We start from the raw sequence: 27,564 nt of genomic DNA, 5'->3' as shown, positions 1-27,564 counted from the left end.
ATGACTCCAGTGGTTGTTGTCTCCTTCTCAATAGTACCATAAGTATAGAACATAAACAATATTATAATTATTTGTTTCTTCCCTGCATACCTCCTTTAGGGCACGGAAAGGTTATTTGCGTTTTAAGGGTGAGCTTTAGTCTTTTTGCCTTACGTGGAAATTTGCCAGATATGTACACTTACGCCAATGCACAGGTGGACAAATCGTTAGCTTAGTCAATTGAAGAATAAAGTGTATCCCCTTAAAACTCTATGGTCTTTTGGAAGTATGTAAGAAGGACTGTGTAATGTGCAAACGTGTACAACACATCTTACTTAAAGGAGAACTATGGGGTCAGTGTTTTTCCCCATAGTTCTCCTTAGGGTAACGGGAGGACGCAAACTAGCGTCCTCCCGTTACCCTAAGCTCAGTATACCGCGAGCTACAGCTAGCGGTATACTGAGACGCCGCAGCCGGAGCGGATCCCGACGTAGATGACGGTATCCGCCCAGCTGCGTGAGTGACAGCTGGCTCTGCCTATCTAGAGGCAGAGCCAGCTGTACCCGCCCCCTCCCCCGTCTGTTCCGCCAGTCAGCGCTGGCAGATCGGAGCGGGGAGAGGGGAATCCAGCCCCTCCCCCTGTCACGGCAGAGAGCCGTGACAGGATCGAGAGGTGAGCGAACCCGGTATGTGTTCTCACCTCCCGATCTACTGAGCCGACCTGTGACAGTCTCATTGTCAAAGGTCGGCTAGAACTATGAGGTGAGTGGAAATCACTCATCTCATAGTTCTCCTTTAAAGTGTATGTAAACCCTAACAATGAGCTTCTCCTATTTCTTCCCTTTTCTCCAGTTAAATATACCAATAAAAGTAATTTGCTATATCTGTTCAATAAGTGCAAAAAATCATCTGCTGACCTAGTCAAAACATTCAAAGCTGTTCTGTGTTTTTTGCACACTTCCTGTGTTATCTCAAGGAGTATTGCCAGCCCTCCGAGTCCTTGGACTAAAATAAAAATTACTCATTACATTGCTTGAGATTTTAGTCCTCAATAGCCTGTGTGTTGTCAACCCACAACAGGAAAAGAGAAATTAATTTATGACAGATCTACATGTATTTTTCTGTTACTTTAAGAACTTTAATGGGATAAAATATGGGGACATGTGCATGTATTGCAGAGATGTACATCATATGTTTCTTTTTTTTCATTTTGCCTTGATATACATTCCTTGCCTTTAACTATTCATTGTACACACAAACCTGTAAGAGGTTAGTTTGCGTGCTGCAGGGTTTTATAAAGCATGTGCAAAGCTTTCAACCTGCTATCTGCAGCTTTTTTGAAACGCTTAAAGAGTAACTAATTCTGCTGCAGGTCCCAGGAGCAATTGTCATAAGGCACTAGCATTCACAGCATACTTGCACATTATGGCAGAATTACCTCCTAGTTTGGCCTCCTTCAGTACAGACAGGCCCAAGTTCCCCCTCGTAGCTCCTGCTGCCATTTTCTTCTGGTTTTTCCCCATCTCCCATGGGTAACATCACCAAACTTGAACTGTACTTTGCTTTGAAGGTATCAAGGAAGCTGATTGAAGCTGGTAGAAACTGCTGTAAACTGCTACACACACTGCTGCTATACTGTACAGGCTAGGCCCATGTGTAGAAGGCGTATGTGGGGAGCTTTTGTGCACTTCTGACTAGATTTATGAATAAATGGCCAATTGTATGCTCAATGATACCCTAGAGTGCCCTCATTTTCAAAATTATTATTTCTGGAATTAAAAGGGAAGTCTAAAAGAAATGTTGCAAATAAATGTGGTGCAAGGCACTGGACTTAATAAATATCAGAATGAGTAATGCATTTTTGCACATGTGTGGGAAGGATGGACAAATGGGCAAGAAAATGTTCTCCTGCGCATTTTTTCATTTTGCAACGAAAAGCCAAAGTAAAAGAAGGCTTTGCTGCTTTGGTCAATTTTCTATATCTATACTGCACTTCTGGGAGTCTGACACTTTAATATAGATAAATGTTCTATTTAAAGGATGGAATTTGAATAATATTGAGAGCCCATTTACACATGTGAGTTGAGGTAATGTGTGGCAAAGCACAGCACTTTACTGCAATGTGCGTTAACACACCGGTATAATTGTATTGCCCTGTGGTGCCATTTGGAATGAATGGCAACCCAATGCACACATATAGAACAGAAACACATACCTGTGCTTTAGTGCATGGCAATTCACAGCTGGTTCACATGTTGTGGTGTGGGGGAAGTGGGTGTGAAAGCCCTGTTGGATGTATTATATCTGGTGGAACAGTTTCCTAAATTAAACCGCAATATCTCCATACCTAGACTGCCTTTTCAAAAAGTCTCTGCAGCCCTTTAGCCTGATCCTATGTGTTTTAAAAGGTTTTTAAACCCTCAGCGTCTTTTTGCATATATCTACTGCTAGCAAGCAGTAGATATATGCAAAAACATAAAAAAAAAACAAAAAAACGTTTCAAACAGGTTAAAACTTACCTGTGTCTTCGCCGCGCGCTCCCGTCCGAACATTTGAAGAGTCTCGGGCAGCCGCAAAGGATCTTGGGGCGGGCGCATGCACACTTCAGATGTTCAGCCGGGAGACAAGGAGAGACACAAGGTAAGTCTATGGAGCAGCGTGCACCCGCACAGACTCTGTGGGACAGGAAGTGCCACCTAGCACAGAGGAGTCAGCGCTGGATCGCAGATCAGCACCAGCGCTGGAGGGACAGCTGAAAACTATAGTAAAGAAGAAGATGATCGGATCAAGAGGCATCATTTAAGGTAAGTCTTTACATTAACATTGGGGAGGGGGAAAAATATTTTATCCTTTAATGTCACTTTAACTGGAGGAGCTGATGTATTGTGTTACCTAACTTCTGCAGAAAAGCATAAAACCAATGCTGATTGTAATAGAATCTGCTATCAATATAGTGGGGGTCTGCTCATGCATTGTCCCCAAATACAATCTGCCATGACGAAAGTCAAAGACTTGCATCCACTGGACAGGTGTTTGTGTTTGTGTGAGTGGGGGGATGCCTTCAAAGGCACTGGATCAACCCTGGTGTTCCTTATCTCAAGAGAATCGCCCAGAAAGGAAATCAAGACTAAAAGGAAAATGGAAGCTGCCATTACTTGATGAGAACGTTGAGAAACAAAATTCCCTTCTAAAGCTGGCCTTGCACTGCTTAGATTTTATACAGAACTTTCGTATAAAAGAATGCTTATTCAACTTTCTATTAGTTGATGGGGTCAAATTGACAATTGATTTCGTCAAGAGTGATGGAAAAAGGAACAGAATGGCAATTTATTCTCGAACAAAAAAATTCTAAAAGTGAATGTGTTTTTTGTTTGGGAAACTCCGTTCATTCCAAAATCGAACATTAAAAAGTGTCTGAAAGCATTATCATGAGCTAAAAAAAGATTTTTCGTACAAGCGTTCTTTTGGAAATCTACTTGTGTATGTTCGCTTTAGAGAGCTGTAATAGGAATAGGTGCTTTTTGTCTCAGTAATAATGGTCAGGGATAAGCATGGATCAAGGCTGTGGAGGACATTTTCCAAAGTACAGACCTTAGTGAAGGACACCAAGGTACATTTCAAATTTAAACCATCAAACAACTCTCTGTCAAGTCTCTGGACTGTTTCCACAAGTACAAATAAGTTTAAAATAACATTTATATAAGGACTGCTTGTGGTATACTGTTATAAAAAGTTGAAAAGATTATCAAAATTCCTACCTTTTATATTTTTTGATTGTAGTTAGATGCAGCAGCAGCATCAAAGCCCTTTGTAGGCACGTTACACATACAACACATATTACAAACATACGATACATACAACATATAGTACACACACAGCACACATACAACATATAGTAGAGAGAGAGAGGGGGAAAGAGAGAGAGGGGGAGAGAGAGGGAGAGTACCTGTGTAAGTGACGTCACCCTGAGACCAGTTGCTAGCAGATATTAGAAGACAGCTGAAAAAACATATTTGAGAATAAACGCGGGTCATAGTGGACTTCTGAAGAGAAGGAGTTCCCTGAGGAAGTATGTGCTCTGGTCATGATGCCTGAGTACATATGTTAAAATAGTTCAGTATCTGTGAAGTATATTTACATTTAACTTGTTTTGTATACATATTAGAAGTGATTAACAGTGCATCAGTACAGTGAATAAATAAAGCTTTGATCACCAGTTGAACAGCCACGGGAAGTGCCTACTTCCTTTCCTTTCACTGGCTGCTCAGTAATACATACTGCATCTAAAATTGGATGCACTAGAAGAAGAAATATTGCCTGTATCAGGAAATGAAGGCTTTTCAGACAACTTCCTGCTTCTGTTGTTCCAGGATATATAGTAACTGTGATCACTTGCACTTTGATTTATACTAAATCATTTCAATGCATGAATTCCTTTCAACATGATAAAGTTGTTCTTAACTGCTGTGTACTTACAACATTTGTTGTGTAATTGAAGCTCACATTTAGGAAGCTTTGCTTACACCTCTTAGATTGTAAGCTCTTTTGAGCATGGCCCTCCTAACCCTCCTATACTGAAGTGTATTATAACTGTGCTTACTCCTTTTATTTTGTATAGCGCTGTGAAAACTCCCTTTATTAATCTTGAATGATAATACTTTTTTTTTTATTATTAATTTATACTCAATTCATTTTTTATTCATCTTTTCATCACAGCTTAACCACTTGATGACCAGGGTGTCAAACCCCCTTCCGGTCCAGGCCATTTTTTAGTATTCACCGCTGCAGTACTTTGGCTGACATTTATTCTGTCATGCAACACTGTACTAAAATTATATTATACCGTTTTTGGGGGACAGATAGAGCTTTCTTTTGGTGGCATTTACTCACCACTTGGGGTTTTATTTTTTACTATATTATGAAAATTTACCAAAAATGTTGACAAAAAAATTGTTTCCCCTATATTAAGTTATGAAACATTTATTACTACCCAATTTTTTGGGTAAAATATAAAAGATGGGGTCACCATGGGTAAATAGACACCAAACATGTCAAGCCTTAAAATTGAGTGCGCCTGCGAAATCGCAAAAAACTACTATACCCAAAATTGCCCATAGGCAACAATTTAAAAGCTTTTATTGCTCATCAGTTTAGTATAATCAGTGATTGGTGGTCCTAAAATTATTGCTCACACTCCGACATTCGCAGTGATATGTAACATGTGCAGCGCAGTTGTCGTTTTCGCACGTTGGCACACCTGATGCATATTTACGTTTATATGTGTGTATACGTGGGGGTGGGAGACTTAAACATGGGGTTTTTTTCTACATTATTTTACATGTGACTTTTTTTTTATTTTTTCACTTTTTTTTTTTTCTTACACTTAATGTTATTGCTATCACAAAGGGGACTAACAATCCCCCTTTGTGATAGCACAGGCCCACTGACAGGTCCTCTTTATGGAGACATTAGGGGTCTCTAAGACCCCTAATGTCACCTAGGGACCCCCAACAAAGCTGGTGAAGCAGATCTGTGCTATAGCAGCCAGAGAAATAACAGCTGAATGCGGAAGTGAAATTATACACATTGCTTCCGCATTCAGAGATCGAAGAGGAGATCAGCAAGTGAAACAATGCTGATCTACCCCCGATCTTTCTGCTGAGAGCTGCTGAGCCGATCCCAGGCCTGCAGAGGGGACAGCGGAGGCTGGGATAGAAGGTAACAGCGGTGGAGGGGGGTAGCGCTGAAGGAGGGGGCGCACACTCCAGGGCAACACATTCAAGCGATCAAACCGCTATAGAGCCGCGGATCGCTTGTATGTGTAACAGCCGTTACCGGCTGTTTACACCTGTCAGTGTGTTCTGCTCGTGCGCACGGAAAGGGGTGCGGAATCTAGCTATGCATTCCTATGGTGATTTTTTTTTTATTCTGACGGCAGCCAATGGCTTGATGTCAGAAGAAAAAAAACAGAGCCGGGAATCGAGCAGGGTAAACCTTTCTGGGAGAAAGTGTTTCTCTCCCAGGCGGCCGGGAGCCACTATCCAATAGTGGGGACTCCCGGAGCGTCCGGGAGAGTGGGGCTGTCTGGAGATCAGTGTCCCTGGTTACCTGGTAACCAGGGACGCTGATCTGTCTGTGCATGTGGCCGGAGCCAGCCGTGAGATGACGGCTGGCTCCGCCCAGCAGTCAGTAGCAGGCTGTTGGCCAGCTCCGGCTTTCACCTCAGCTCAGGCGAGCCGAAGGCAAATGCTGAGCCGCTCGGCCGACTTCGGGAGCTTTATGGGCTAAAGTGAATAGCCCGTAAAGCAGCCCTTCGGTTCTACTGAACCGAAGGGGTCCTGGGGCCGAAGCTAGCCGAAGGATCAGCCGAAGCTACGGCTAGATCCTTCGGCAGCTTAGTGAATAGACCCCTATACATATTTGGACAATTCCCCACCCACTTCAATAGCATACCATCTCTGTTTGGTCCAGAAACATTCATGTACCACATGTTCATTATTGTACTCACAGAAATGAAGAGATAAACATACAGAAATAAGCAGAGCTGGTTGCTTGGACTATCGTCAGTCCTGCAATGCATAGAAAGAACATTCAAAAGGTTTTTCTGAATATTTTATTATGGACCAACAATAAGAAGCAGATGTGGAGAGATAACATTTGCTTGTAATACTGTTTCATAAATGAGTGGATGTCAAAGTGGCTGTGAGCTAAATGTACAGTTTAAATAAATACTTGCAGTCAGACCTACAGCCCTATAATTAGCAAAGCTCATGCTCCCGGGTTAAATTGGAGAGCTATAGCACTAACCTATCGAGCGGTATGTTGGACCTCTGCAGAGAAATCACCACCTTTACCCAGAGAGCAATGGTCCTTCTTGGCAGCATGCTGGTAGGGGCCAGGCTTTCTACTCAGTCTATGGCTGCTTTCTTGGCAGTATTATGGCAGTGGTCAGGCTTTCTACTTAGGCCATGGCAACTAAGCCTGGCCCCTGATTGGAGAGTTCTGACTCTCTAATAGCTCTATAATTAGCAAAACCTCATGCTCCCTGCTGATTGGAGAGCTATATCCCTAACCCATCAGGGGGCATGTTGGACCTCTGCAGAGAGAGACTACAGCCTCCACCAAGAAAGATATAGGGCCCAGACGTACATGTATATAAAGATTAGGAACCTCTATACAGTTGTTATAAAATCAATCGGTATTTTGTAAAACACAAGAAATTGCCCTCAAAATGGTGATCACAGAGACAGGGGGCTCCTCTAGATCTACACACTACTTTGAGCTGCATAATAAATGAGCATTAAAGGGTGTTATGTTGCTTGTAAAAGCACAAGGAGGGGAATTTATCAAACTGGAGCAGACGAAATCTGGAGCAGCTGTGCATGGCAACCAATCAGCATTCACCTTTTCATTTTCAAACCTTAACTGAACAAACTGAAGAGAGAAGCTGATTGGTTGCCCTGGAAACTGCTCCAGATTCTTCTGCTCCAGTTTTGATAAATTTCCCCCCATGGTGTTAAGGCAACCTATATATCTGTGAAGTGAAGATCTGCCATGCACCATGGTTTTTGACGCATCGCACATTATTTCCTTTACCATGAATTGCTGGGTACTGCAACACGGGGGCTTTGTTTAAGCAAATTGAGGTGTCAGTTAAAATGAATGCTTCTGCATAGGTATTTTCCCACACTTTTTCCCACACTTTATCACAATGCGTTGTTCTGAGTGGTCCATTAATGGTTTTGCAGCAGGGCCCCATCACACATAGTTATGACCATAACTTTCTTTTATAGCATTCCATGGCAGTATGTGCAAAGCCTTCTTTTTAGGTTGATGGAGAAATGTAATAACCATTTTTTCTTTTTACCTTTTATCTAGTAATGTTGGAACAGTTCCATCAGATTTTACTACCACACCCCCTGCACTGTCCCCAAAACCTTAGACCCCCAACTGTTGTGCTCAGACGTGCTCTGGCTCTCTTTTTTCCATTCTCTTCATTAATCATCTTGATACTGTCTCAAGTTTGCCTGCCTTTCATTTCCTTCTCAGTTGCTTTATATTTTCTGTCTATTTACCCTTACTTCAACCTTCTGCTGTCTCTCTCCTCTATCTCTCCTCCCTACAACACCTCTTCTTTCTAAGTTTTAGCTGCATCTATCCATCCTAACCATTGGTGGATGGAGTATTTACTACCTTTTCTGTTGATCTACATGCTGCTGCCTCTCATCACTCAGCCACTTGGAGAAATGGTGATACCATCATGTCCTGAGTTCTAGCAACAGACGGTTCCTTAGCTGGGACCCTGTGCACTTGACATATGCTGTAAATAGTTACTGGTGCCACCCAGGAAGGCAAAGTATTTCTGAGGCAGCCCAAGGATGTTAAGGTATGGGTGCTGGAATATATACATACCTCAGGAAGTGCAGATCTGTGGTCCAGATGCACTTAAGGTTTTTACATCTAGCTGACAAGTGATCAGCTTGCAAACCACCTTGATTTGCAAATCAGCTACAAAAGAATTCAAATCCTTTGATCCTTCTAATATCAGCTTCCAATACATTGTAACTTAAAAGAACCAAAACTGTAAAATGTTTTAGTGTTGAATCAGTTTTTTATTAGTTTTCCAACAGTTTTCAAACGGTCCATGACAGTACTCAATCGGTGTAATACATGACATCGTAAGATATGGGGTCAAGAGTATATAATATTGTTGAGCCGGCATTGGCAACCTAAAGCCGGTATACATATCGTCTTTTATCAGCTAACATATCACAAAATGCGAAGGCACATATATGGTGTGTAGGGCGTATGTCAAAAGGGTTAACCTTCTCGCATTATAGACATGGTAATCTAGCGTGATCCTTGCCAACACCTCTTAATAACATCTCCAAACGAACAGTTTGAACATCAGGTTGTGTCAGGAAGAGTATGTATAGAGAGGAAGACAGATGGAGAAGAGCAGGAAAAGGAGGGTAGGTTGGGAGAGAGAAGATCGGGGGGGATGGGAGGGGGGGGTACTTCACATGGACCGAGTGTGTACGCCCCGAGCCGAGTCTCCATGTAGTCAGCTAGGGTAGCGTTTTAGAGGAAGGCCTGGAGGTAATAGTGTCAGTCGCCAACTGTAAAATGTTTTAAATGCAAATGAAGCAATATATGAATTTTCCAGTCTACCATGGTTTTTACCCTTTAGCACACATCCAATGCATGTAGTTTATAGCTGGCAGAGGTTCATTGTTTATGTCACAGCCTTTTTAGCATGGAGTTTTCAATATAAGACATTTTGATGTATTAAAAAAGTTCTCTCTTGTATCAATGGTGGTATTGGTATTTTATGAGCGGGATAGTGTTATTGCTTTGAAACCTAGAGGAATTTGATTAAGTCTAAAGCAACTCTTGTAAATTGCCTATTTAATTTACACTGTGAAAGAAGTACTGGCCCTAAAGAAAGAATACTGTATACTTAAGTCTTGGTTCTAGTAGCTAAATGGTTTGGTTTATTTCTTTCACACTACTCCTTTTCTCTTTGGGTATGTTTTTTTCCTCTTATCTTTTATACTGGGTCTTGCAGCAAGTCATTTTTAAGGGGACTGTACAGAGCACAAATGTGAAAGCATGCATTCGTAAAGGCACTGTGATTTCAGTGATCTCTAGCTGTCTCATGTAATGTGTCTCAATCTATGATTGGTTCCTGAAGCATGTCTCTGGTCTCCAACAACTGCTCAGTCTTTGACCATCTCCTGTGGCATGTCTGCAGTCTTTGACAATCTCTTGTATCATGTGTGTTGTCTCTGAGGATCCCCTGTAGCATGTCTGCAGTCTTTAACCATCTCTTGTATCAGAGGCGTAACTAGAACCTTCAGGGCCCCGGTGCAAGAAACCATGAAGGCCCCCCCCAACCACCATGGCACCGCATGGTTAACAGGAAGGCTGCCGAGGTCCTCAGCAAGAGCAGGACCTCAGGCAGCCGCTTGTTTAAAATGTTAGTGCCGGTGTTCTGTTGAGAACGCTGACTCAGTATCTGCGCTTACATACAGACGGGATTACAGAGGAAACCGGCATTTATTTACAAAGTATTCGTATGTAATGGTTAATTGTGACTGTTAATAATATCCCGTCCATGTCAGTAAATAACAGATGCAATATTATTAACAGTCACAATTAACAATTTGAACGAAATACTTTGTGAATACATCCGTTTCCTCAATAACACTGGTCTGTGCGCAAACGTAGATGCTGAGGTCGGCAAATTCGACTACGTCGGCTTTCTAGACAGAACACCGGTATCTGCGTTTAGTGTTGGGGCATTTTCACGAGTATGAGTACTCATGAAAATGCCCAGTATTGGCAGTGGTGTATTCCTACCTAAAAATATAATGCATTGCTGGGACTTGTAGTCCTGCATAGTTGGAGCTATTCTGCATTGCTGTATAATCATCATACAGCAATGCAGAATACCACCAGCTATGCGGGACTACAAGTCCCAGCAATACATTATAATAAAAGTCAGCTATGCAGAATACCACCAGCATCCCCCCCCACTATAATGCATTGCTGGGACTTGTAGTCATACATAATTGGAGCTATTCTGCATTGCTGTATAATCATCATACATCAATGCAGAATACCAGCAGCTATACGGGACTAAAAGTCCCAGCAATACATTATAATAAAAGTCAGCACTACAGAATGTCACCAGCATCCCCCCACACTTTCCCGCGCCCCCTTCCCACTCCAGACTTACCTTTCCTCTACTGCAGGACCATCTTCCTCGTCTCGGCGGCCAGGGGGCGGGGCTAAGAGGAGAGGGTCCTCACACAGCAGAATGTGCTGCCCGGCGGGGCCTGCAGCACATTCTGCGGGACTGGTGACAGCCTCTCCATCTCCGCTGCACAGCCACCCATACATGCTGCGGGTGGCTGTGCGACAGGGAAGGAGTGGCACGATCTCAGGGGGCCCTCTTCTTCCTCGCTGGGGGCCCCCAAGTGGTGGAACTCCAGGGCCGGTCGCAATTGCAAACCTGTAGCATATCTGCAGCCTTTGACCATCTCTTGTAGCATGTCTGCAGTCTCTGACCATTTTTTGTAGCATGTCTGCAGTCTCTTGAACATCTCTTGTAGCATATCTGCAATCTCTGACCACCTCCCGTAGCATATCTGCAGTCTTTGACTGTCTCCTGCAGTGTGTCTGAGTCTCTGACTATCTCCTGTAGCATGTCTGTAGTCTTTGACCATCTGCTGTAGCATATCTGTAGTCTCTGACCATTTCCTGGACCATGTCTGCAGTCTTTTGAACATCTCCTGTAGCATGTCTGTAGTCTCTGACCATCTCCTGTATTTTAGCCTCTGACCAGCTCCTGTTCAGTCTCTGACAAATTTCTGAGATAGAGATAGAGCTAAACACAAACACTAAAATCTCACATAAGCTTTAAAAAGTTCATGTCATTTCAAATGCTGTTTTCAATGCTTTTAAATCTGCAGCTTTCATTATAATAATACTTAGGGGTCTATTCACGAAGCAGCTGAAGGATGCAGCCGTAGCTTCGGCTGATCCTTCAGCTCTCTTCGGCCGACGCAGCCCTTCGGTTCAGTCGAACTGAAGGGCTGCTGTACAGGCTATTCCCTATAGCCCGTACAGCAGCCGAAGGCGGCATATGGCATATGCTGACTGAGTAGAAATGACAGCCGAAGCGGTCGTTCGCACCGCAAATGATAGCTGGGTGGAGCCAGCCGTGATCTCACGGCTGGCTCCGCCCGGTTGTAATGGCAGGTCAGCGTCCCCAAATGACCTGGGGACGCTGAACTGTCATTAAACAATAACAACTGGGCGGAGTCGGCCTTGACGTCACTGCCGGCTCTGCCCAGTTGTTATTCATTGGCCGGGACCTGCTAGAAGACTCTAGGCGGTATCGGCCAATAGGAAACAGTTGGGCGGAGCTAGCTGTCACTGCTAGCTCCGCCCAATTGTTTTCCTTTTTTATTATTTTTTAAAAATATATTTATTTTTTAATTTTACTATTTATTTACATTTAAAAAATCTTTTTCAACCTTTTTTCCCCCCCATTATTTCCATTGATTTTCTATTCTTCTCGGTACCACAGAGGTACTGAGTAGAATAGCCCCTATGAGAATAGGGGCAAACGACAGCGAGTGAGCTGCCGGAGCTTCGGCTCAGCCGATCCACGTGTTACATAGAGAAATGTGTTCTGCAGGCTGAATGAAAGAAATCTATGCATGTATGACATGTTTTACTTTCACATTTTTTAGATAGATTTTGTGTTGAATGGTGTTTATGATAAGGACTTTTAAAGGCATTTTTCAACAATCTCTCTTTGAGCTGTGAGTAATGGTGCCAAAATCTCAAAAACCCCTCTTGTGCATCTGAAGTCATCACCACACTGTACACTTTACAGGGAATTAGATTTGTCATCAACTGCAACCACTCCAAGTACTATACAGATCTATGTACAGTACTAGATTATCCTCACACGTAGTATGTTTAATTTGCCTCAACAACCTAATGGGGCCCTCTTTCACCCCCAGGCCCCATAGCAGCCGTCTGGGCTGCTATAGCTATAGTTACGACTCTGGACTCAAGGACCCTGCCAGGGTGTTCCAGCGTCACAAGAAAGGGTGTTCCAGGATCAATAGATTACTGACAAAAGGGAGTGGGGTGAATAGGTGCGCTGCAGCAATGCCTGAGGCTAGGCTCAGACCTGAGCGACACTTGGGATGTGCGTCCCGGAACCAGGTGATCGTCTGCTAGTGTGCACAGCGGTTGCCGCATGGCCCCATTGATCTCAATGGGGTTACATATGCGCGGCAATCACTACAGAAAGGTACAAGTACCTTTTATTTGCGCCACACGATGTGCGGCTTTTCAATTGTGTTCAATTGCACGGGGGTAATCGCGTTGAAAAACCGAGCGATCCGCCCGCCATGACTGGGGTGCCATTTGAAAATAATGGAACCCACAGCGCAATTGGCTGTGGTGGGCGACTCTGGGACTGCCTGGCAATCCGTGCGGTTTTGTGCACGACTGCCGCGCGGTCCGGAGTCGCCCAGGTGTGAACCTAGCCTTAATGATAAACTGAAGCAGTGAGCAGATAGGCGGTGCTTCTTGTATGGATCTCATGTGGTTCAGTTTTGACTGGAATGTACTTCCTGTGAGTTTAGAATAGAAACAAAAGCTCCAAAAGGGTTGACGTCAGACAAAGAGCAATACTGCGCTTTTCCTGTAAAGAACATTTTGTGCATATTTGTAGTACAACAACTTTAGAGAGCACACTGGATTTGGGAACTTCTAAAGTAATCATGAAGCTGGGCTACAATCAGAAAGTGCCTCCAATGCCCCTGTAGGGTAACTTACCTTCCGCTTTAAATGTTAAAACATGGAAAGAAATCGAAGAACTGATAATAAAATCGCCAAGACAGTTTTTTTGCGAAAAAGCCAACGATTGGTGTACATACAGAAACAGGCAAGGCTGCATCTGTGAACACGCAGAGGTAAATTTACTTAAAGTGTATTTTCACTTTTGCACTTGAAAAGTGCTGTGCTAGAACTCCTGTCCTGGATGAGGCAGGGTCAATAAAGAGAACCTGTCACCTCCAAATGCTATCACACAGGGGATTGTTAGCTCCTGTGTAATCGCAATAAAGTTAAGTGAAAAAAATTTGATACAAAAATAATAAGAACAAATATTTACATTAAAAAAATAAAAAGGTGATTAAAAAGTAAAAAATAATAAGGAAAAAATTATTAAAAAATAAGAAAATTATGAAAATTAAACAATAATAAGATAAATTAATTATAAAAATCCAGCCACTATTATCGATTTAACAGGGACATCCAACGTGAGAACAAAACCACATGAAGTGTGCGCTAATGTTAATAAAGGTGACTGTAGATTTAAAAAAAAGCAAAAGTAAAAAAGTGCTGGCGCTGTTACAGTGCACATGCGTAGATATGTAGATATGCCTGCTGTGGCTTTGGCTAGAACATGTACACGATTTCATATGCTGGTGAATGAGTATATAATGATAAATACCCCGACATAAGCTGCCTTTTCTGCAGTGTACGATTTGCCAGATAGGTTCAGGCACTAGGTCTGCTATGTGCATATACATCAGCGCATACATGCGAACCAGTGCAAACATACAATGGTGATTTATCCCTGCTGTTGTTCATTTCCTTTAGTAAATCAGGCCCAGTGGGTCTTATACACATGCCACGGCATATCAAAGTGAACACATGCATGTTAATGGGAATGTAGGGTAGAGGGGTGAGGACAAGGTGTGATCTATGGAGCTTTTATTCCTTCAAACTTTCATGAGTTCTCTAAGGCTGGTTTGTAGAGTTTTTCTTTTTTCTCAATATTATACTGGACTTTTTCTGTCATGCGGTCTCAGATGCCAAAGTGACATTTCTGAGGACCTCTAATTGTCAGCTTTCATCTGATTGGAATTTCAGTCTAAAGTGATGTTATGCTGTTCACCTTAAAGTGGACCTAACTTTAGATATATTTTTTAATCTAGTTAAGGCTTATCACAAGTTACAATCTGGCTGTACAATCTCTGTACCATTAACTTTAGATCTCTTAGCACTATGAGTTATATGGACCTACCTAAACCATCCAATCAATTTGCATCCAATCAGAGCGGCTCTTGTACTACATACTTCTTTGTAGATCTAAATGAGATTGTACAATCATTGTAGCATGTAGCCTGAAGCTTGCCATACACAGATCAAATTTCATCTGTTGCCCACTTAATCTGCTGAAATGGGATCTGGATTGAAATGCTGGGTAAGAGATGACACAATGATTTTTAGGGATGCACCAATACTGGTACTAGTATCGGTATTGGTGCCGATACCGAGTATTTGGGCGAGTACTTGTACTTGCCCAAATGCTCCCAATACTTATCCCGATACCGTAACTTCTGGTATCAGGAACGTCCGGCATCAGGCTTCCTGATTGGCCGGGAAACCAGATCCATGCTCCTTCCTTACTTGGTGATGAGAAAGCATGTCTCTGCAGTCTCCGCGTCAGCCCCCCATCGCTTGCCACACCTCCGCCACTGCGCCTGCGCACAGCCTCGCACCAACTCCACGCTAGACTCACATTCGTCTGAGAGCAGAGGCAGTGACCTGATTGGTCGGGAACTTGCCAATCAGGAAGCCGGGCGGCAAGTCATTACCCACCCCTTGGGCTTCCTGATTGGCCAGGAAGTCGGCTCCATGCTTTCTCGTCCAGGTGATGAGGGAGCATGGAGCCTGCTTTCCGGCTAATCAGGTAGTCAGTCGGCCCGTCTTCCCTAATTGGATTTCCCTATCAGTATTCTGTATTGACAAGTACCGAAAAAAATATCAGTACTCGTACACAACACTGAAAAACCGGTATCAGTGCATCCCTAATGATTTTTATCCTGGTGTCTGTGCACTTATGGACTGTATTCGCAAATTACTGAAACCAGGGCCATCCCTATAATGAGCCAGCCTGAGGCAGTTGCCTCAAGCGGCATCTCAATGGGTCACATGGGGCCCTATATGGCCAGAGCACCCCAGGTTGCTAAGAGCTCTGAGCAACCTATGACACTCTATCCAGTTTCGTGCCCAGCTCACTGACATCACTGGTTGCCAGGAGCTGAGCGTCCCGCCCATAAACTGCTTAGCCCCATGTTGTAATCTCTTACGTTGTGAATTGCTAAAGAGTTGCAATGTTGCAGTTTAGATACTGTATAATTGTCCAAAATGTTCAATCATTGTAGTTGTGTACATGGTTGAGGCCAATGTTTTACTGTTTCTAAATTGAAATTTGCTTCTTGTGCATCACTCTCACCTCTTGTTTAACATAAGAATAGCTATGAAGTACAGGCTTTGAAAGCAGCATTTCAGTGATGACTCTTATTTACACTGAAGACCATTTCTACATCATTTATATATGATTTTGGAAACAGTGGAGCCCTTCCAGAGCTTTGAAAGATGCAATGGCTTTTCTGGCTTTTCTAAGCCAGCCTTTCTCAACCAGGGTGCCTTCTGGCTTCCTCAGGGGTGCCTCCAAATGTTCACACATAATAGCATCATGCTTTGGATGTTAAGGAGGAAGGGGGAAGGGGGGATGTCAGATGTGAAGGGGGTGCTCATTATGTGAAGGGAGCTCCTGATGTGAAAGGGTGGCTCAGACGGGAAGGGGCTCCTAATGTGAAAAGGAAAGACTGCAAAGTGAAGAAACCGACTTTTTTGTGTTTTTGTGTGGTGTCCCCTTTAAAATCCATACTAGACCCCTATCATAGATAAGGGTCTGGTTTGAAATTTGGAGGGACAACACATAAAATATTTTACATTTTAGTCTGGGGGCCTTAAGATTTTGTATACTTTTTAAGGGTGCTGTGACTGAAAAAAGGTTGAGAAACGCTGTTCTAGACAATATTTTCTGGCTATGTAGTAATACTACCTGGTTAGCCAAGCATAGATGTGTAACAGTTGTTGGCAACACGCCAGGAAAATAACTTTTTTTTTAATAGCAACACAGTATGATGCTCAGTAGCGTGCCTTTTAGTGACATGAAGTGTATAATGTGGAGAGGTAAATATACAGTATGTGCCTATATGTCACATTCATTCTATACACATATTCTAACTCAAAATAGATAATAAATAATCATAACATTCAGTGAAAGTCATTTACAAATATAGACAATACAACTCTACAATAAGCATAGCTCCCACATTTATGAGATGAGTACATTGACCAAAATATCTGGACTGAATGTATTTGTCAATCTCTCATACCTCTATTATGTTGAATAAGAAAAACAGGCAGACCATTGTCCATGTGCAATATATATTAAAGGAGAAGTCTAGGGTTAAGACTTTTCCCCATAGTTCTCCTTAGGGTAATGGGAGGACACAAACTAGCGTTCTCCCGTCACCCTAGGCTCAGTATACCGCGAGCAAAAGCTCGCGGTATACTGAGACGCCGCAGCTGAAGCGGATCACGACAATTGTGCCGGGATCCGCCCAGCTGCGTGACTGACAGGTGGCTCTGCCTATCTAGAGGCAGAGGCAGCTGTACCCGCCCCCGTCCGTTCCGCCAGTCAGTGCTGGCGGATCGGAGCGGGAGAGGGGAATCCAGCCCCTCCCCTGTCACGGCATCGAGAGGTGAGCGAACGCCGGTATGTGTCCGATCTAATGAGCCGACCTGTGACAGTCTCATTGTCACAGGTCGGCTAGAACTATGAGGTGAGTGAAAAGCACTCACCTCATAGTTCTCCTTTAATATATACTAGCAGTGATCATGAACAGGCAACACAGATCCCACCATCACCAGTGTTAAATACAAAGGTTGATAAGTAAAAAATGATAGGTGTGACCATATCAACCATAATTCACATGTATATGCTTATATAAGGCAAATAAATATTTGACCATTTGCTATGAGCAGCATCATTACTCTTCCTTTAAACTAGTGTTTTCAAACAATTAATACAATAATGTACATTATAGAGTTATAAATAGAGTTACATTATAGACCTAGCATCAGATATATTTGTTTATCTTACATAAGTGCAGCCTACTGATTACAGTACTCCTGGCAATGTTTTCAACTTATTTTCACACCCAGAAGGACAGCACCATTTTTGCTCAGGCATCGGCCAGAGACAGCATCTACCTCCTCGTCATGTAAATTATAGTGTGTATGAAGAACCTTTATGTTTTGTGTATATATGTTTTTAATGCAGAACTGTCGCTTGTGGCACTCATCATGTGATATGCTATTCAGTTAAAGTCATAGTCATGGGGGAGGGGAAACGAATGACATCATCATCCCTCCAGAGTGCACCATTTAGCCATGACCAAACTTGCCTAAAGAACAAGGTCTTTTTTTTCCCCTTTATACTATGACGTGAATAATTTGTTCATGCAGACTTGTAAAGTTGCTGATTGATAGGTCCACTTTAATAGCAGTATGAACATGTTTTTGTTGTACATGTATCTACCCATGTACACATGTATCTACTCAGTCTTCACTGGTCCATGAAGACATGGACCAGTGAAACAACAACTGTGTACTGGTGTGTTTTTCCTACTTTTTTCCCCCTGAAATAAACGAATGAAACGTATTTTCATAAAAGGCATTGTATGCCAGTTCATGGAAAAAGATCACATTAAACTTCTATGAATAGAGATATGCTAACTCCACGCGTCCTGAAACAAAGAAGAAGCATCAGTGGCGTCTTAAGCAAAGGTGTCTCAGCTTCCCATGGCAAGGTTTTCTTCTATTTGTATTTTTGAAGAAGATTAAAAGTGGAGTGACAGTAAACTCATGAGTTAAACCTTAAAAATTAATGAAAGTACTTTAACTATTAATAAAAATGTATCTTATTTGTGTATCACTCAGCTGTACAGCCTCCAATCATCTCTGAATTGCTGCTGACACTGTCCTTCCTTCTGGAGGGTGGCTACTTTTGTTCCCCATGGTCCCTGTGTGTGTTGTAGTAGCCACCGCTCCAAGTTCACTCCTGTGATGGACTACAATCTCAATACAAATTAGTAAAATAAACGTGAGATAGTAGTTCAACAGGGGAGTGAGCTTGGTGGTAGCTACCTCACAACACACACAGGGACCATGGGGAACAAAAGTAGCCACCCTCCAGAAGGAAGGACAGTGTCAGCACCAATTTAGAGATGATTTGAGGATCTACAGCCGAGTGATACACAAATAAGATACATTTATGTTAATAGTTAAGGTACTTAAATACATTTTTAAGGTTTAACTCCTGAGTTTAGTGTCACGCCACTTGAATGGCATTTAAGATTTAACTCATGAGTTTAGTGTCACTTTAACAGGAGGAGATGCTCATTATCATCCCAATGCCTCCAAACGCGAAATTCTGTAAAAGATTGATATTTATAGCTGAAATGTAGTGTACTCATATAATACCCTCCCTTGTTCCCTCCTCCACCGTGATCGGCATGCAATTCAAATTCTACAATGAAGTCATTTTGTTTTTTAATAAATACATTTTTTTAAGATCCAAAGTTGCCATCAATGGGTCTGTCTTCTGCTCTTTTCTCTGAGCTTTTTGGGAGGGGCCGACAGGCCATAGATAACAGCTCCAGCTTCAAAGGGTTATATTGTGGAGATGCAAGTTTGAAGGTAGTTGAAAGTAATTGGTTACAACATAGTGGACAAAGTGGACTTGCTAGAAGTATGGGGTAAAAAAAGCTAGAAGCTAGGAAGAATAGACAAGGAAGAAGGTTGTACATGATCCCTAGGAGGCTTAACTAGTTGAAAGCTAGAATTCAGATTTAATGAATAACAACGTTAAGTACTATTTACAACTAAACTGGTAATTTGACAAAATGTCAACATCATTCTAGGAGACCAGGAGCCTTATAACAATAGTCATAAACATATGTTAGAACAACACATATATCACAAGCTCTTTGTGTGACCACTGCTACTCTGTATGTCCTAGTTGACAGTGGGGGAAGAGGATGCAGAAATAGCGTGGCTTCTACTGACTTTCAGCAATGTTAAAGTGAACCTGTACTCTGCCCATACGAAGTAACAAGTCAAATTTGTATAAGGCAGCACAATGTGCCTGTAGCAGGAGAGGCAGAGAGAATAGGCGGGAGGTTAGATCATTTGCACATTAGCAGTTCTCCAAGCTTAAGAAAATGGGAAAATAATTCAAGGTAATGGGTTATATTTTGAGATCTTAAAATGCCTGCCATTAGTAACAACGAATAATGTTTTTTGTTTATTCCTGAGTTCCTCTTTTAAACACTTCAAGGCAAAACACAATATTCATTAATGGACATATTATATTCATAGTTGCTTATCTATTGTTTGCAATGCTTAAATGAGAAAATATAGGTCCATTATTTATCTTCCACATATGCCTCATCATATATATACTCAAACAGACCATGTTCGTTAACAAAGTATAGTATATATGTAATGTCTAGAAATGTCTATCATTAGCATTTTTTTCACTAGCAGTCTGGTCCACCAACGATCTCCGCATTGGGTTTCCCAGAATGCTCCCTCAGTTTCCAAACACAGACACATACTTCATTCACATTGAAGGAAGGCGTTCATAGAAATAGAATGTTACACATGTTACATTAGGGATGGAATGCCTAAAGAACCTCATGCCCTATCCAGCTGACAAACAAATATTTATGTATGCATGAGGACATCCCAATTTGATTGGACAGCTTCCTACCAGCCATATAGGGGCATCTTCATCCAGACTGGGAACTTCCAGAAATCCCCTTGCATAGTGAAATGAACATGACTTTTTCCATGTAGGAAAGCTTGAAGTCATTGTTTAGGAACAGACATTTCTTATGTGTTGGAAAAGCCACACAATTAAACGTTTTTCCATTGGTTGTGTGGTCTGATTGTTAGAAGCAACATTTAGATAACTTGAAAATATCAAGCCAATTAGTGATGCAACTGCTTGTGTTTGGAAAGAAGTAATGTCACACGTAATATATAGCCTGTGTTTGGAGATCTGTGATGGCATTACTGGGATTTGGAAACAGTGGTGTGACTTGCAGCATATGACTCACTGTAATAGTGTTCCATGTTAGAAATCCTGATTGTGGTCAAAGTAGAATTCATCAAGGGAAGACGGTGACCTTTTAAAAGACTGAGGGGTCTATTCACGAAGCTGCCGAAGGATCTGGCCGTAGCTTCGGCCGATCCTTCAGCTAGCTTCGGCCCCAGGACCCCTTCGGTTCAGCAGAACCGAAGGGGTGCTGTACGGGCTATTGACAATAGCCCGTACAGCTCCTGATCATTCGATGTACGGCTGAAATCAGCCGTACCAGCCTGAAGTGAATAGCCGAACAGTGTTCGGCTCACTTCACTTCAGATCGGTTATTCACTCTACTGCCCTCGGCAGCTTAGTGAATAGACCCCTGAATATTTATCTTTTTTAAAAACTCAAACTTGTGTTTATGAGGAATATTGTTCCATCATAGTAGTAAATACAATGGAAGGTTGAGGTTGCCTAGGAGTTCTCAAAACACTTGGCCTGTGGTCTCATTATTTTGCATTGCCATTGAACTACTTTGTGAGCCCAATACCGCCATATTTTGAAGCAGCAGATATATTATTCCAATTATAAATATGTTCCTATTGCTGAATTATTCAACACTTTATGGTTTATGGGGTCATACACTGGTAGATTGTTATATGAACGTTCATACCAGAAATCTCATCAGAACATTTGATAACACCATCATAGACTTGATGAATGTCGTTCGAAATTTGATTTGATTTTAACATTTGACTTTGGAATGAATGAGGTTTCTCTAACAAAAACTTCTTTCACAGTTACAATTTCGTTGCTGCTCCTTCAATATATTTTCCTCACTGCAATCAAAATCAATCAGAGATTTGAGCTCATTAACCATTAGAAAACCAACAAATGTTCCCAAAACCAATTGTTTCAAATGAAATTCTAATAGTGTATGGCCAGCTTTAGTGGTCCTCCGATCTCCTGTTGATGAAGGTTACACTTCCTTGCAAAATTTTGCATCTGATTTTTTAAAATTGTTTTATGTTAATGTTTTCATAAAACAAAATCTTGCAATTATTACTTAATAGCCATAATTAAATCCTTTGAAAATGTATTTAGCTGAGCTCTGCCCACTGCATCATCTGGGTTTGGAAAGCCTGAATTAAGGCTAAATACAACTTCCAAGTGTATCTAAATTCAAGAACAAAAATGATATATTGCAGCCTAGCAGTCCTTAGACGTGTCATATACATTCGTTTTTTCTTTTTCAGACTTTTTTTAAAACTTTATTTCCCCTGGTGATCCTCTTAGTAACATTTCTGTCCTATGGTAAAACAGACTAAAGGATCAACAAGTATATTTTTGCATTTATCTTACAGATATAACAAACCACTTACAATGATATATTTAAAAGGTCATAAGAGAGCAAATTAGAGATATTGTTAAAGCAGAATGCCAGCCAAATAAAAAACTATCTTACTTCCTCTGAGCCCAGGTCACCCTGGACCCTCCACAGCTTATGGCCTCATTCACACACAACGCAAGCAAAATTGTATATTGCGCATATACGCGCCTATGCGCGTATATACGAGCGTCTATGCGCGTATATACGAGCGTATATGCGTGCACTATATGCAATCCCAGAATGCATCACTCGTAATGGAATTTTTAATGTGCTGTACGCATGTACGCGCGTATACGCTGCCCGGACGAATCTCTGTTCCATTCTGTTTTTGCGCATATATATACGCTACGCAAATATACGGCTCCATACGCGGCTATGTGTATGGAGCCATTTATTTGCATATATTGCATAGGGTGCAATACGCACGGGCGCGCGTATATGTGCGTATATGCGAGGCAGTGTGAATGAGGCCTATGACTGGACAATGAAAGGAGAAGCAGCTCAGTGATTAGCTCAACTCTCACTCTGCTTACTCTTCCAGCATGCTTCATGTCAACAAATTACATGACTGGCTCCTTGTGCTGACCTTGTGCTGCTACTTCCTCTCACATTCCAGCCCTGCTGTAAGGGACTGCAACAGGCTGATCAAATCACAGGTCAAATGTAGGTAATTACACTGCTTGCATAAAAAAAAAATACATTTTATGATGTAATAATGATTTCAGAGCTGAATTCATGTATGTTTTTGATATTTGAGTTCAGGCTAGAGTTCAACTTTACATTTTGCATACATTTCAGAGCAACCACTAAAGTTGGTTGTAGATATCTTAGAAGAAAACACTAGATGCAAACCATAACTGGATGACATTCAGTTTGCTAATGCAGTGTGTATCACATACAATAAGATTTGGTATTACCTTGTTTCATCCTTTTTTGCATTTGAGTGCTGCTTGTCTCCTCCAGTCACTTTCCAATGTTAGCTGCTCGTCATTGGTCTGGGCTGGCCTCCTCATTGTAACGACAATAGACCATGCCTGCACAATGTGACTCATTGGGCGCATGTGACAGGGTGACAACACATGAGCACAGCTTGGGGACACTCGGTACCCTATAACAGGAACTGCCAAAGTAAACTGTCAAAACAAAAAAATGCTAAATATTGCATTTGAATATTCCCTTGAAATGATGGCAATTTGGGGGGCCTGTGTCAATGAGCTTTGGGCTTGCATTGATGGACATAGACTTTTTGCTTTTTACAATAGTTTGAGAAGCTTCATGCAGAATTTATTGCAGGTGCATTTGACTTACAATTGACCTCCATCTGATTTGCATTTGACCTGCCTTACCCTATTTTTTAATTCCCGTAGACTTGCATAGGGGTAGAAGAAATTCGAATGTGAGTTAAAGCTTGTCAAAGCCCATTACATTGTGCACGTTTCCAGAAATGATATTCCTTGCTCAAATGTTTAGCTGGTTTCCCATCAGCTTTCACATGTTACAACACTAGAACTGATCATTAAGGATATACTGCAATACATTTGTTAGTTTAACAAAACGTTTGCAGGTTAAAGCCAGCAATGGAGCTTTGAGGTTTTTATTCTCTTAACAAGAACTGGGTTACCCTTCAACATCTGAACACCCTCCTGTGTCTATAGCTAGCTATAGACTTCCTGTTCCTTTAAATAACTATGTGTAAAGAGAACAAAAAAGAAAACCCTTGCAGTGCAGCTACCCCTGCACTGCAAGGGTCAACTGCTCGTTTTTGTCTAGGTGTATTGTGTTATGGCCTTTAGTTACCTGATCTCTGCTCCCGCAAGCTCCAGGACCAGGGCCTGCAGCATCTTCCCCTTCCACTCCCGTAGTCAGAGGCCTGTTGACATCATCACTTCTAATGCAGAGCCCATAGTCCTGTATTATATGTGACCGTGTTGAGGAACAGTCCACAAATCGGAGCGTAGGGGAGAGAGGTGATTGCCAACTTGGGGGAGAGGGGATCAAGTAAGTAAAATTCCTTCACACAATACTCTAGACTTAAATGAGCAATTAACCCTTACAATGCGGGGGTAGCCCCCCTACAAGGGTCGTTTCCCCCCCCCCCCTGCAGATAAGCTTTAATCACATTTGAAAAAAATGATGCAAATATGGGACCACAAGCTAGGTTAGAATGCATGCATTTTGATAGGTTTACACTGGGTTCACACCTGGGCTTACGGAATACGCGCGTTTGCTGCGCGTTTCGTGGCGTGTGTTTTTACCGCGATTTGCTGTAAAAGAAACGCGTGACAAACGCACGTTTCCGAGGGCTATCCGGCTGTATACTTATGGATACGCGCGACAAATACGCCCCAAAGAAGCTCCTGTACTTCTTTGGGCATAGGGCGTTTTACAGCGCGTTCCTACACGCTGTAAAACGCCCAGGTGGGAACCATGCCCATAGGCAATCATTGGTTATCACATGTTGAGCGTTTTACAGCGCGTAGGAACCCCTCTGTAAAACGCCCAGGTGTGAACCAGGCCTTACCACCATACCATGAATGTGGTCTATACCTGGTATTATTATCTTTACTCCTTTTGTACTGATTCCTATGTCCTGTAAAAGAGATAGTTTAAAGATAGACTGGTTACTTGAAATCTCACTGGAAAACAATCAAACTGCACTTTGACAATTCACCTCTGGATTGTATCATAAGAATCAGAAAACACAAGCTGGGATATCTATATTGAAAACAGGTCATGCTGTGATGGGTCACGTTCAGAAATAATCAATCCAAATGATGTAAGTGGAGAGGAAAATGCAGAGAATTGTGCTGTCAAAGAGGAAACATGTAAATCCCTTCAGCAAAGATATGTAAACCACTTCAGCACTTTCATATTGTCAGTCAGATCATTATGTGATTTTTTGGGGGTTTTGGGGGTTTTTGGGGGTTTGAAGCAAGGAAGACTTATCAAGGGGTCTTATTATTATCTGTGACTGTTATAATCACTTGTGATTGGGCAGCGTCTTTCTCAAATTTTTATCTGGATGGCTAAAGAAAAAATGTGAAATTGTTATTTCATGCATGTTTCCTTATAATTTTGTCTTTACCTTCCTCACCGTGAATTTCGGTAGAAGGAATCTACAAGACGTCTTGTCTTCTAGAGGAGAAGGTATCCTAGAAGAGGTTTTGGCAGGTAAATAAAGCCTGCAGTTTGTGTTAGTTTGTACTATTACTGAGGGAGATATTGGAGAAAATCATTATTCTGTTCTTTTATTGTATAGTCCAGAGGTAGGCAACCTCGGCACCCCAGCTGTGGTGAAAGTCAAAGTCTTGCAATGCCTCATGGAACTTGTACTTCCGCAACAGCTGGAGTGTCATGGTTGCCCACACCTGTTATAGTCTTTTCCTTTGTACTTAATGCCCATTGTCTTTTTTTTTGTGCTGACTCTGCTTTTTACTAATTTTTTGTTATTAATAAGTGAAGTACAAGTACATGCAAAATAGATTGAGGGTTGATAAAAGTGCCCATGTAATGACAGGTTGTTTCTAGAAACATTAAAGGTATCTGGATGCCTCATATCTCTGCTGTATGTTGTGTTTACTTTAGCTTTTCGTAAAGTATTGGTTTAAATGTTGTATGTTCATTTATTGTGAAAGAAGAGTAAAGCTGGCCATGCATAAAAGCCGTTGGTAATTCTATGAGGAATGATCTGAGCTTTGGACAATATTTGCTTTGAACTGATATGAGCAGCCGCTACACAATGCATGTCAGGTGAGCTCCTCTAAGAGCAGTACACTTTCAGCAGGCTTGTTTCTCTTTCAAGGAAATGTCCTTTCAATGTTTTTGCATATACCATAGATAGAAAATAGATCAGCTTGATGTAAATAATCTTATCAGTATTTGCTAATGTTTCAAAACCTCGTTTCTGTGTACAGTTTCTAATTGTATCTGTACATAGTGGAGACCGTATTTGCTTATTATTTACCTAGGATCTGTTTCCTGCTTTGCAGTGCTACACATGAGTTGTGCTTTACTACTTCCTCTCACAATTCGAGGCTATGATAAGCTGTGTTCTCTTCAATCATCCAGTTATAGTTTACATAAAATCCTGTTGTGGTTTTGTTTTTTTAATTTTCCTTGCATACAATTGAGTATTCACTGTGAACAAAGGTTCACCCCATTCACTAAGCTAAGTGAACATTCTCTTTGATAAGTGAACAATCTCCATGGCTTTAGTAAAGCTCAATGAAACAGCCAAACTATAGGGGTTGATTTACTAAGAATGTTTTCACTATGAATAACCAATTATCTGCAAGATAGCTAAAAATTGCTTCTTGCTAGTACATGATTGGAAAACTGGCGTGAACACAGCTTTATCTATTTTACAAAGTATTCACATTAACTTTGTAAAATGAACATAGAGCTAGATAAGTTATAAATCGCAAAAATCTACCATACCCAACATTTCCCGTAGGCGATGCTTTAAAAGCTTGTACTGCTCATCAGTTTAGTGTTCTCAGTGAATAATGGCCCTACAATTATTGCTCTCACTCCGACGTATGCGGTGATATGTAACATGCGTGGCGTAATGGGCGCAATCGTTGTTTTCGTTTGTGTGTATGGGTGGGGACTTTTTGTAATTAATTTTTGATGTGTGACTTAAATTTATTTTTGCAACTTTATTTATTTTTTCCTATTTTTCCCCCCACTTAACTTTATTGTTATCACATAGGGGCTAAGAAAGGATGTGACAGGCAGGGCCGGATTTCCCACAAGGCCAACCAAGGCCCTGCCTCGGCACAGCAGGGAGTAGAGGGGCAGCAGGGGTGTGGAATTCCTACCTTCTAATGCCCGGGCGGATAGTTGTTTTCTACATTTAGCCCTGCTTTGGGCAAGCAGAGCTAAATGTACAGCAGGGAAGTCGCCACTTGTTTTGTACAAGTGATCTTGGGGACATTGTATGCAGCCTGCAGGTCTGCCATTCTCCATGGGGGAGGGTTTGGCGGGTAGGGGGGCGCATTGAGGAACCTGGGCTTGGGGCAGCAGAGAGAGCAAATCCGGCTCTGGTGACAAGTCCTCTTTATGGAGACATCAAGGGTCTCCAAGACCCTTATGTCACCTAAGGACCCCCAATGAAGCTTCTCTCCAACTTCTGTAGCCGGAGAGTGACAGCAGAAAGCGGAAGTGATGTAATATACATCACTTCCTGCATTCTGACACTGGAGAGGGGATCAGAGGGAGATTGTGTGCTGAACTCCCTCTGATCCCCTGTCACAAAGCCGACATGCTGGTCCCGGGCCACAACAGGGTCAGTGAAGCTCGGGATCAGTGGAAGGGGGGACAGCGGAGGGAGGGGTGTACCAATTGGCACCTCATACATGCGATCCAGTGTCTCTTTAGCTTGTCGTTGCCTGTTTAAAAATTGACAGTTTCCCGCATTTGAGCACCATGCGGCGCGCACGAGTGGGTGGGGCTAACAGGCCGTCTTTAGATGGCTTGTTACATCCAAGAAGCTCCCAGCTGGCCGTCTAACCTCAACGGCCGACCGGGAGGCGGTTAAAGTGCAACTGAAGCCCAAACTGTTTTTTTCTTTAGTTTTGGATAGATTTAGGAGGGACTTGAACAATTTTTTTAAATTTTTTTTTGCTGTGTGTGTCCTCATTAACCA

Source organism: Nanorana parkeri, unplaced genomic scaffold (genome assembly GCF_000935625.1).
Source record: "Nanorana parkeri isolate BGI_ZX_2015 unplaced genomic scaffold, ASM93562v1 scaffold33, whole genome shotgun sequence".
NCBI lineage: Eukaryota > Metazoa > Chordata > Amphibia > Anura > Dicroglossidae > Nanorana > Nanorana parkeri.
The sequence above is the reverse complement of the archived record's forward strand: the minus strand, read 5'-3'. Positions refer to the sequence as shown.